We start from the raw sequence: 12,923 nt of genomic DNA, 5'->3' as shown, positions 1-12,923 counted from the left end.
GATCGGGAATCGAACCGGCGACGCCAGCAGGCATCATAGCCTAGTATGTGGTACGCGACTTGACCACCAGGCCAGCGGGCGCCCCAGAAACAACACAATATTGCGTAAAATGTTGGCTATACATTATAAATTATCAATATAGATCCTCTAAAACAGATGTCTTCTACTACGCTATTCAGGCCAAGATGAGAGAGAGATGAAGCAGGGATCCCCACTACATATTGTATTCATGTTAAAGGAGTAGTTCACCCACAAAATGACTTTTTTTCTATTGATTACCCATGCCATGGAGACTTGAGTTCAACAATATTTTTGTTTTTTTGTCGCATTCCTAAGACAATAATTTGATTACAGTAAATTTACCTCCATTGATTCCGGATGGGGACACAAATGCATCTGGAATCAATGGAGGTAAATTTACTATAATCTATTTTTTGTCTTAGGAATGCAACAAATACAAAATATTATTGAACTCAAGTCTCCATGGCATGTAGTAGAAAAAAAAGTCATTTTGGGGTGAACTACTTTAATGAGTATTTTCAGACATTTAACCACTTAAACGGACAATACCGTTTATACAATAAACGGACAATACCGTTTAAACTTGACTTTTGGCTCAATACTTGGTTTGCTCTTTTTTCCCTGTACACCAAACCTCTTTGCTGAAAATAGACGATCTGCAAGCACTAAGTTCATCTGTGATGTGCTGTGAGCTTGTACTGTAGATCTGCTATTTTCGGCCAATGTTCTCCCCCTAATAGGGATGTGAGGGTTCAAGTGGTCAACGTAAAAATAAATAAATAAAGTCCCTATCCCATCAATATTTGGAAGCCCCCTGCAGTATCTGTGAGGACCTCCTAATGGTCCTCAGAAAGGTGATGGGTTACAGTTGGGAGGACACAGTGTCAGGGTACGGGATCTTTCATGCCTGAAGGGTGCTTTTTTCTAATGAATGATAATCAGAGTCAGATTAGCCATGCTTCTTTCAGTATCACAGATCTGTCTCTAGTGCGTTTAGGTGCCACAGCACTGTTTACAGAATGCTATCGTTCATACTGTAAGTGTGGATGCTCACATTCAGTAATTATCATGCTTGATGGGAACAGCGCTTTAGTGTCCATAACGATAAATATAAGAGTCTTCAGAGAGGAATTGTACTGTAGCCCGTTTTGAGGCTTACAAATGCTCCTAGGAATCTAGGAAACAACACCCTGGTTCAGGCAGGCTTTCCAAACTCGTTCTGAGAGTCAGGACATCTGGGGGTGACACGAGTTATGAGAAAACGCTCTGAGACCGACCATCAAAAGTTCTGAATGATTCAATTTGCAGTTTAAAAAAGTAAGGTGAAGATGAAGATGTTCGACAATATTTGGTCACAAATTTGTCATATCGGACCCAAATTATACCAAAGTTCAACATCACTTCAAACTATAATACACTATCATAAACGAATTGACCCTGACGTACATCTTGAAGAGGGACCTTGATCCTGTCAGTCATCGGCTGGGCCTTCCGACACTTCCTGATTTCTCACGCGTGTCCTATATGTGCATGGCGCCACTTGTTGGCGTGCGAGGAAGGAAGACGGAACTGGCGCTTCAAAGACACGAGAAACTTAAAGTCTCGCTTACTATTCAAGGTCAGCGATAAAAGACAAGACCGATGACCTTAAAAATGATGATCTTCCTTGGGTTCATTTGTACACACACACACACACACACACACACACACACACACACACACACACACACACACACACACACACACACACACACACACACACACACACACACACACACACACACACACACACACACACACACACACACACACACACACACACACACACACACACACACACACAAAATAAGGCCTCAAAATAGAAGAGAACACGACACTGGTCGGTGACCGTTGACCTCTCTTTGTTCGCGAGGGTCTTTGGGGGAATGTGGCGGGGGAAGCGTTTCGGTTTGGCATTTTGTGGGTCAGGGAAGGGACCCTACATACCTACAATAATGCCACTTCCTTCCTAGACATTGTCATAAAGGCGACATCACTTCCCGTTGTGTGCCAGGAAGAAAGCTTGATGGTAAAATTAGCAAAATGCTGTGTGAAGACAACAATACCGCTCGGCTATAGCGTTTGACCCGGGTAGTGCGTGGTGTAGTTATTGCGACCGTCAGGTCGCAGTTTAGTATCAAAACCTCCACCGGCCGTCCGTCGGTCGGTCGGTCGGTCGGTCACACGTCACACGTCACACCTTTGCCCTGCTCATATCTCCGCATCAGTATGACATCACACTGCTGACATCAGTATGACATCACACCGTACACAAATGACCCTTATATAAGACCGGCATTATCTACCGACAGATTAGTAACAATATGTCAAAATCGTCTAGGAAGGATGGTGTGAGTCATGCTGGCAGTGATGACCTGCCTCGTCTCAATATATTGAATCCACTTTCACGATGTAAAGTCCAGTTCAACATTTCAAACACCAAAAATGGTCAAATACCAAACAATACAGGTTCTCAGGGTTCTTGAAGATCAAGAGTCTTGGTCAAATACTTCTGTTGGTTTCTGCACTGATCATTTATACAATTCAGCTGTGTTTGCTCGTGTCATCATGATGAGGTCATAAATCAGCCATGCCCAAATATAGATTTTACGGGTTTACATGCTTACTCAGTTATTCGTTATGTGAAAGTCCTATGACGTCTATGATATCTGACATCATCATACATACATTCCCTTTTATGCCCATAAATGGAGATCCCCTCTGTAGAACCAGCCACTGACATCACTGTAATGTCAGGGGAACCAAATCCCTTTTATGCCCATATATGGAGATCCCTGTGATGCCAGGGGAACCAAATCCCTTTTATGCCCATATATGGAGATATGGAGATCCCCGTGTTGCCAGGGTAACCAAATCCATTTTATGCCCATATATGGAGATCCCTGTGATGCCAGGGGAACCAAATCCCTTTTACGCCCATATACAGTATGGAGATCCCTTATGTCATCAATATTAAGCCCATATCTGTGAATATCTATGGGTACCAGATGTCTCCATATATGGTTAAATGGTCCGATATACATCACTGGCCAGAAGACCAAGAAATGGTGCAACCTCGCCCTTTGCTTTTCTCCCTTAGGCATCTTACTGGTAGGTAGTTTAATGAGGAATGCAGTATGGTGGTAGGTAGGTAGTTATGGCCTTTGATGTAAGATTTTCACTTTCTAGGATAACTATATTTGCTATTCCCAGATGATGCCCTTTTAGGGTACCCCTCATGCCCATATATGGAGATCCCCAGGCTTTACTAATTAACATAAGTTTTATGCCCATATATGGAGATCATTGTCCCAATGTCATCAGATATATGGGCATAAATGGACACAGGCAAACTAGATGGGCTGTATGGATATCCAGATGTGTGATGTAAGTGTTTTATTCCAAATGTGGCACCCCACAGACATATTTCCAGAAACAAAATCCCTTTCATGCCCATATATGGAGATTTCTGATGTCATCAATCCCAGGCCCTGTAAAAAACATGGTTGCTATGGTAAACAGTTGGTTGCTAGGGTAAACAGTTGGTTGCTAGGGTAAGAAAACATGGTTGCTATGGTAAACAATTAGTTGCTAGGGTAAACAGTTGGTTGCTAGGGTAAAAAAAACATGGTTGCTGTGGTAAACAGTTGGTTGCTAGGGTAAACGGTTGGTTGCTAAGGTAAAAAACATGGTTGCTATGGTAAACAGTTGGTTAGTAGGGTAAACCTTCAATGATTTTGACATCTTGTTACTAATCTGTCGGTAGATAATGCCGGTCTTATATAAGGGTCATTTGTGTACGGTGTGATGTCATACTGATGTCAGCAGTGTGACAGGAGATAAGCGACCAACGGTTGCTTATCTCCCGATTAGGGAGTCTTACTGGTATAGAGTGTGCAGCCAGTCCGGTCACACTCTACTGGCCCATTATGGGGATGGGACGATAATCATTATTATCGTGATAAAAAACACTCACAATAATCGTATGGTGGAGATTAAAATTTATCATGACATTATCCTCCGTCATGCACTGGGATCAATTCACCTTTTATTTACCGAGCTGCATGCCCGGTACAATGCACTTGAACCTTCTATAATTGGTAAAACAGACCTGGAAATAACAGACTTGATAGAGTCTATTTTTTCACTCTTATCAAATCTTGGCCAAAGAATAACCGATCTACAAGCTCACAACGCGACGCGTAGTGAGCTTGTAGATCTGCAACTTTTTTGGCAAATGTTCCACCCCAGCAGGATAATGAATGTTGGGGATATTTTGATAATCGCAATTTCTTTGATCACAATAATCGTGACCTGAAATTTTTCATATCGTCCCATACCTAGCCCCCTAGCTGCAGTATGTTGGAGCCCCTGGTTTGTTTTTGCGTCACTTTGCAAGGAAGGAAAAAGAAAATCCAATTTGGTGGCCCCCTTGCAGTAACTGACGTCTCGCACTCCCTGTTGAAGACCCATGTGGTAAAATAAATGATACGTAGCCTGCGAAGTTAGTTCAGGCAGGTAAACTCGAGAGGTACGGTACATTGCATTGAGGTTGTATAAGGACACTAATACACACTATTATGCCAGACCCTACGTCATTGGCCGACGTGGCAGTCAGCTGATCATTTGCCAACTACTTTAGCCCGCCCAGTCTGTCATTCTCCCTGCTGCTCTTGCCCGGACTGTTGCTTGTGTTTGCTTGCCCCCCACCGCCTCCCCAGCACCACCAGTAGGCTCTGCTTGTTTATATATCTATATATCTCCCTGCTCATTATGGTTAATGATGTTCTTCTTCTGTGCTGCTTGCTGCTGAGCAGGGAGAAAATGTAGCAGAGCCAAACGCCAAATTAAATGTGACATTCACACTTGTATACTCATTAATAATACATTGTTCAATATATCATGAGTTACCTGACTAAACATCCGATAACATCCTAAATAGCACCGCACCGGGGGCTGCCGGAACTATCCTATATACTGTATGCAACTATACTCAGAGAAACTGCACATTTCTCTGCACAGCGACTCAGGAGGTATAGAGCCAGTTCGATCCCGGGCTCTCTCAGAGTTACAGTAGTGTTAAAGTGTCCTTGAGCAAGACTCTGAACCCCTAGTTGCTCCCGGTGAGCAGGTTGGTGCCTTGCATGGTTTCCTCCACCATCGGTGTATGAATGTAGATGCTCAATCCTTGTTAAGCGCCTAGGCACTGTATAAATGCACCATTTACCATTTGTTTTACCACATACGGGCAAAGACTGCGCGTCGCCTCCCATTGGAGGAGGCCGATCCAAGACCGGGCCAGTAAACAAAAACAGATACACCTCGTACCTGAGGTTCTGTCAGATGCTGCCGCGTTGCGAGCAGCAACACTGACCGAACACCCAAACAATTTGCTGATTAGCGTCTTGTTAAATTATATTGCTTTTTCCACTGCGTCGGTTCAAGTGCATTCCTTCGCCGCTAGTTAACGCGCGGAGCTAATGAGAGGAACACGGCCTGCGTAAAAATGACTTTATGTGCACGTCTGCCGGCGGCGCGGCCAATCGCAGCGCGGCCAAAAGTAAACACGGCGCTGGACGCTCGGGAAACAAACACACCGTGTCACGCATGGGTCCGTGCGCAGAGACACCACTCACACACATCTGTGGGAGGTCCTGATTCCTGTGTTTTTGCGCGCATGCACGCTCACACGCATGCATACGTAAGGGTTTTCCAAAGCGGGTGCCGTGTAGGGCTGTCACGATTATGAAATTTTACATGACGATTGATTGTCACTCAAATAATTGCGATTAACGATTTAATTGTGTTTTTGTCGTTGACAATTACATTTCTGTTTGGCTTGGCTTTTAGGCTTCGAAGTTGCACATGGTAGATATGACACATAACCTAAATATACAAAGAAATTACTGACATATTTGACAACTTTATACATAAAAAAGAACGCGTTGTGAGCTTGTAGATCTGCTATTTTTGGGTAAATGTATGAACATTCCTATAAAGAAAAGGCATTAAAAAAGTCCCAAGAACTAATCTTTAAAATATATGAACATTTGTCAACATGGAAACGATTGACCATTATGAAAAATAATTTTGCAATTAAATGATTATGTAATAATTGTGACAGCCCTAGTGCTGTGGCACCCTAGGGTGCCATGATGCCAGTCCAGGGTGCCTCAGAATAATTTGACAATATTTGAAATTCATCAATATCACTTCAGTGCACCCTCTATGCTTAGTAAAACAGACCTGATTTGCACTGAACTTGAGTTATTTTTTAACTACCCCAAGTCTCTTCGCCAAAAATAGCAGATCTACAAGCTCACAAAAGTTTGAAAACCCCTGATGTACATTACGGTACCCCGATGTACACCAACAACTGTGACTCTTATTATGCACTGTGGGACCTGGTTAGGAATGGGACGATATGAAAATGTCATATCACGATTATTGTGACAAAATAAATCGCGATTTACGATATTATCGCGATAATCAAAATCCATTATCCTGGGGCGTAGATCGGCTATTTTTTGGCAAAGACATTAGAGAGTGGAAAAAAGGCTGAATCAAGTACATATATTATAAGTACCTTTTACCAATTATAGAGGGTTTAAGTGGTACCGGATATGCAGCTTGGCAAATAAAAGGTGAATTTATTGCAGTGCATGACGGAGGGCGATATCACAATAAATTAAATCTCCACCATACGATTATCGCGAGTGGTTTTTATCACGATAAATGATAATATCGCTTATCGTCCCATCCCTAGACCTGGCCCTATAATGCTGCTTGTCATTGGTGACCCCACCAACATGCCAGATTTTGTGAGAAAAAAAACGCAGCCAGGTCTATAAAAACAAGCCCAACAGCTAAGTGACTACTAGACCATGCAAGAGAGCACTTTAAAGCTTTTGAAAGTAGCCAATGCAAAGGGCCTTTCTGTGTGGAGTTTGCATGTTCTCCCCATGTCTCCTAGGGTAGGTACCCTCACAAAAAACATGCAGTAATCCTGGTCTCTATTCTGCCTCCCCCTGGCCGGCCAGAGTAGTCGGAGGCTTTAGGGATATTTCATGCTAATCAGTCTAAAAGCGCCACATTTTGCACAGATGTAGCCCAGGGCATGCTCTAATGATTTAGCTAGGGCACCCGAGTCGGCGACCTTCGGGGTCGCCTCAGTGGCCAAATCAAGTTGGGCTCCCATCGTCTTTTTTTTCCATTTTCTTTTTCTGGGTATTTAAGTAGGATGTGAGGTGTCTAACTAGGGGTTTGTCATGATGCAAACATTTGTTTTGCACAAAAAACATTCCTTGGGCTACAAATGGCCCCAGAAAACCCCCACAAAACTGTGAAAAGTGATGACTCATCACTTTTCATCACTAAACCATCGTTTTCTGGTGCTTGATTTGGCCGCTGGTGCGACCCAGAAGGTCGCCGACTCGGGCGCCCTAGCTAAATCATTAGTGCTAGCCCTGGGCTACATCTGTGCAAAATGTGGTGCTTTTAGACTGATTAGCACAAAATTACCATTCTATCTCCCTAAGGCCTCCGACTAGGGTGCCTGATGGAGGGGAAAGGAACTTGGAATAACGTGTTATTCGTTACTTAGAGTTTATTCTATTCTACATTATTCGGATGTCCGTGTGGTGTTGGTAACGGAGCCATTGCAACTTAATCTCTGATGTAAAGTTATGAATGGAACACATGTAGAGACTCATTAACAGCCGCTGCTGTGGCTTTGAAGCGTGCAATGCTCACTAACAGTTGTTGGAAATGTTAATTCTGTGGAATTGTTTTACTGTTACTTTCATCTGCAGTCACTGCCGAGCTTGATCAATGGGGGACTGCCCACAAGTCCGAAATCTCATTAGTCCTACATCTCATTAGTCCGAATTTAGTTAGGATTAGGTTTCAGGGTTAGGTTTAGGCATAGTTTTACTGAGCTTAGGTTTAGGGTTTGGGTTGGGTTTAGGAAAAGTTTTACTGAGGTTAGGGTTAGGGTTAGGTTTAGGCATAGTATTTTTCACCAGGTTAAAATCACCAGATTCTGTGTGAACCGCTTCCATGAAATAAACACTCTAACTCTAAACTCACTCTAACTCTAAACTCTAACTGGCACAGCACATTAAATCATATATAAAAGAAACATTATGGGTATACACACACTCAAAGGACTCCAATGGAAATAAGCTCTCAAGCTTCATTGTAAGTAAGTAAGCCTTGCAGAGCCATGAGACTCATAGGACAGGAGCCTATCTCTTGTTTCTGTAGTGTGAGGCAGCTTGATGTACAAGTACACCCCCTGGACATGACGCAAGTATGTCACAGGGACTCACTTGATGCTGAGTGCCAAGCAGGGAGACACTATTTGTCTTTGGTATGACCCGGCCAGGGATCGAACCTCGACCTCCCAGTCTCAGGCGGACACTCTAACACAAGGCCAGTGAGCTGGTGGTCATTCATTCAAGCTAAACACTTCAGTCAGTCAGTCAGTCAATCCCAACCACTAAACTAATTAAGCAATAGTCAGGGTTCACAAATGATAGAATATGCGCTAGATAGCCTACATATGAAGTGTGTGTGAGTGTCTACATGTGTGCGAGAGTGCATGTGTGTGTGTGTGTGTGTGTGTGTGTGTGTGTGTGTGTGTGTGTGTGTGTGTGTGTGTGTGTGTGTGTGTGTGTGTGTGTTGGCAGTGTGAAAGACAGACTAACAAGTACAGATGGAGCTTCTGAGAATTAATAGGTACATGTGTTTGATGTTAGAACTCCTCACCTGTGTATTTGCGTGTGTGTGTGTGTGTGTGTGTGTGTGTGTGTGTGTGTGTGTGTGTGTGTGTGTGTGTGTGTGTGTGTGTGTGTGTGTGTGTGTGTGAGGTGATAATAGCAGAACCAGCCTGCTGTGTGTGCCAGCCTGCCCTGCGGCCATTTTCCATCACGTCTGGAGAACATGTCACCTTTGACCCCGACATGGTTTAAACGTACACGTGCACACACACACACACACACACACACACACACACACACACACACACACACACACACACACACACACACACACACACACACACACACACACACACACACACACACACACACACACACACACACACACACACACACACAACTTTAAATGAATCACACTTAGAGGTATGTGAGTACACACACGACACGCACGCGCGCACACACACGCACACGCACACGCACACGCACACGCACACGCACACACACACACACACACACACACACACACACACACACACACACATAGTGTGTGGGGATTTCAGTGTGAGAAGAGAACCAAAAGCATGTGAAATGCAGCCATAGCTGCATGGGAGCAAGTTGAAGAGAATATGCCAGCAATTAGTCTAAGCCTGCTAATCCCTTAAGCATAGGATACACATTTGATGGCACGGCACACAGACATTCTGTACACAAACAGTACAAGAAAGACAGTTTAGTGCTGTCTTACCTTAAGATGAACTTGAAAACAGGCATGATAGTCCATCAGTGGATATAGTTATTTTACCACAAACACAAGTACACAACTTTCTGCCACTGAACTGTCACTGCTGCTAATTAACACTGCTGCATTGCACCTGTGCTGACTTGGGAGCATACCATTTGTCAAGAAAAGATAGGGGGGGATACAAGTGTTAATATAATACCTCGTGAAAGCGATCACAAATGATATGTATTTAGCCGCAGACCGGCCCCCATCTCAAAATAAAAACAAATTTAAAAAAATAGCAGATCTACAAGCTCACAGAGCTTGATCATACGAGCTGGTTAATTTGATGTTTGTGAATAGCCAAAGTATAAAATAATAGTATTTAAAACTAAAAGTGTTTAAAATCTAAAGGGTTTCTCTCTGCATGGGAAACTGACTTGAGCTGTACAGCTGTTCTTGGATTGCTTCTTCCCTCTGACACTGACTCTCCCCCCAAAATAGCACATCACAGCGCTCACAATGCCTTACGTTGCACGTCTGCTATTTCTGGTTAATGTTTCCCAATATGAATGCTAGGTTCACGTGATTAACAGTTAATAATATTTGACAATAATTATACAACATAGTTAAGAACAGGGTGCTTGGATGGCACACAGTGGCAAAGTGCCTACCCACCCACCACCACATACTGTAGGTTTGTGGGTTCGAATCCAGCGTGGTGTGTCCGGCTTTGTCGAGAGTCTGTAAGAACCATAGACTGTAAAAAAAAACATGGACGGTGCGAAGCCATTGCTTTCTATGCTGCGAAAATGACGCTTTGTTGTCCCTTGTATGGGTGTCGCCATCATTGTTTTAATGGTACCCAAGGAATCATAAGGAATATGCTATTGGCTGCCAACGGTCACGTGGAACCGCATGGATACATGGGAGAATGTGGTGTTTACAACCTATAGCATATGCAAGAGCCTCCCGAAATAAAGCACACAAAGAAGAACACAGCTGGCTGGTATCAGTTTAGTTGTCCACGCCCCCCGCAACTTTATCATCAATTTTAACATAAATGGGACCATATTGCACAAAACGCATATCATGGTGATTGAAAGGCAGTTTTTTACTAGCGACAGGAACAGTGGCGTCAGTTCAGCAAAAGCTAGGGTATGGCAAAGATGGGAGTCCTCATGGAAAATAGGCATTACATTTTGTATAACACTGTTCTATTGTGAAAATAGCAGATCTACATGCTCACAACGCCTCGCACTGCGAGGCGTTGTGACCATGTAGATCGGCTATTTTCACAATGTCTGAAAAAAACGAGTTTTGACAGTTTTTTACACAGGTTTCTACGGTTTCTTGGGCTGGATATGGCAGCCTGGAACGGTTGCTCAAGTGCAGCTAAACTTGGCATGTTAGTAAACGTGCCACAATTAACAATAATGCATTGCACCTGTGCAGCTGACCTGCGGAACCTGGGAATATACCATTTTGTCAAGATGGGGAGAATACAAGTGTGGAGAATATACCTTGTTAAAGTGACCATTTTGTTACATTTTGCATTTGTGGTTATTTTACTGTAATTTAACAACATAATAACCAGCACAGATAGACAAAGAGACATTCATGGATTTATATTTAAAAGTAACTTTTATTTCCCCCCCTGGACCCAGGGTATGGCAGCTGCATACCCCTGCCATACCCAATTGACGCCCCTGGACAGGAACCATAAAGTATTTAGAAAATCAATGGAGGAAATGACTGGGGTCCAATGGAGAAATATTCTTTTGGGTACCTCGCGGAGGGAAAACAGCGCAACTAGCGGCCAATCATGGGATCTTTCTGTTCCGGGAATGCTTCATGAATAATCCAGGCAACAACACGCATGGTAAGAACACAGTTAAAGGGATATTCCACTTTCAAAAAAACTTTTGGTCACTTTATCATCTAATCAGGCTTTTATGAACACCCTGAACAGTTTTTTAGTTTACTTCATTCACTATTTAGATATTTGATGTAAATGTTATCTGTCCCCCCAGGCGCATACACACCCATTGTAACTTCAAACTCCATTTTAACCATGATAGATTCATTAAAAACACCCATTATCTTTTCTGGTGACTCATACTACCCTCCTAATACGTGAGCAGGCCGTGTTTTCTCAATAACCTTTTTCATTTATTTTGAATAATTCTTCGGGAAAATGAGAAAAATGTAATACAAAACAAAATTATTAAACATAAATGAAAAATGTTATTGAAAAAACATGGCCTGCTCACGTATTAGGAGGGTAGTATGAGTCACTAGAAAAAAATAATGGGCGTTTTAATGAATCTATCATGGTTAAAATGAAGTTTGAAGATACAATGCGTGTGTATGTGGAGAGGCCCTGAGCCTGGGGAGGCAGACCGATGCAAGGCAGAGTTTTTTTGAAGTGGAATATCCCTTTAAGTCCGTGTTCAGGGGAGGGAAGCCGGGGCAGGGAGGGTGATATCACTGCACGTACTCCTATACGGGCTGAGGCCACCTGTTGGACGGAAGGAGTAGAACAAAGGCTCTAGGTCCTCCCCGTCCTCCCGGCTCCTAAATGGTATTTGAGTCAGTATAGTATACAACAGCAGTGACAACACACACATGTGCGTTAACCAGACTATTGGGGGTTTTAACTTTTCCACAAGAGTGCCATGGTCTAATAAAAAATGTGTGTGTGGGGAGGAATAGGGAATAACGTTTACGAATTGGCAAAGCGATTAGATTAGGGATGAAAAAGGGCTAAAAAGCAGGAAAGGGCTGCTGTGTGTGAAAAAAAAAACATCACAAGGATGCAACTGGGATGTATCATCAGTGATGTAGCCTGGGGTCGACGGGTGTTTCGGGTCTCGCAACATCATACACCCTCGCCCAGGTGACCCAGCCGGGGTTGATCATGTCCCGACTTACGTCCCAGTAGCTATCCACGATCAGTCCTATTAGGGAAAGACAGGGTCACTCAATGTGCTGCACCGGAACTACTCTGCCGGGATTGGGGGTACCATTCTGGCGCGTGGAAGAACTAGGCTCTATGGGTTGACTCCTGGCCGGGCTCCTCCTACGTCTCACCAGGTCCTCTCCTGCTCTCACCAGGTTCAGAACCTGTGCGTTGCACCAGACCCCAATCCAAACATTCCATTCAGCTGCTGCAGTTGAATGGCCCTCCTAAAGGCCTCACCGTGGATTTGTTGGGCTTCTTCCTCACGGAAGACACAGGCTGGGGCGCTAACCCAACCTGCTCCCGGGTGCCGTCTAAATTCCGGCCGTCAACCGAGTCTCCGGTGGTCACCAAACTATTCCTGGTTGTCACATAGTCTATTCCTATGAGCCACTATAAATAGAACTAATAGTGAAAAAAAACATGGGGCTGCTGTGTGGAGCAGTTTAACCTGGTAGAA

The sequence above is a fragment of the Nannobrachium achirus genome (genome assembly GCF_963921795.1).
Source record: "Nannobrachium achirus genome assembly, chromosome: 14".
Taxonomy (NCBI): Eukaryota; Metazoa; Chordata; class Actinopteri; order Myctophiformes; family Myctophidae; genus Nannobrachium; species Nannobrachium achirus.
Note: the sequence above shows the minus strand (reverse complement) of the source record.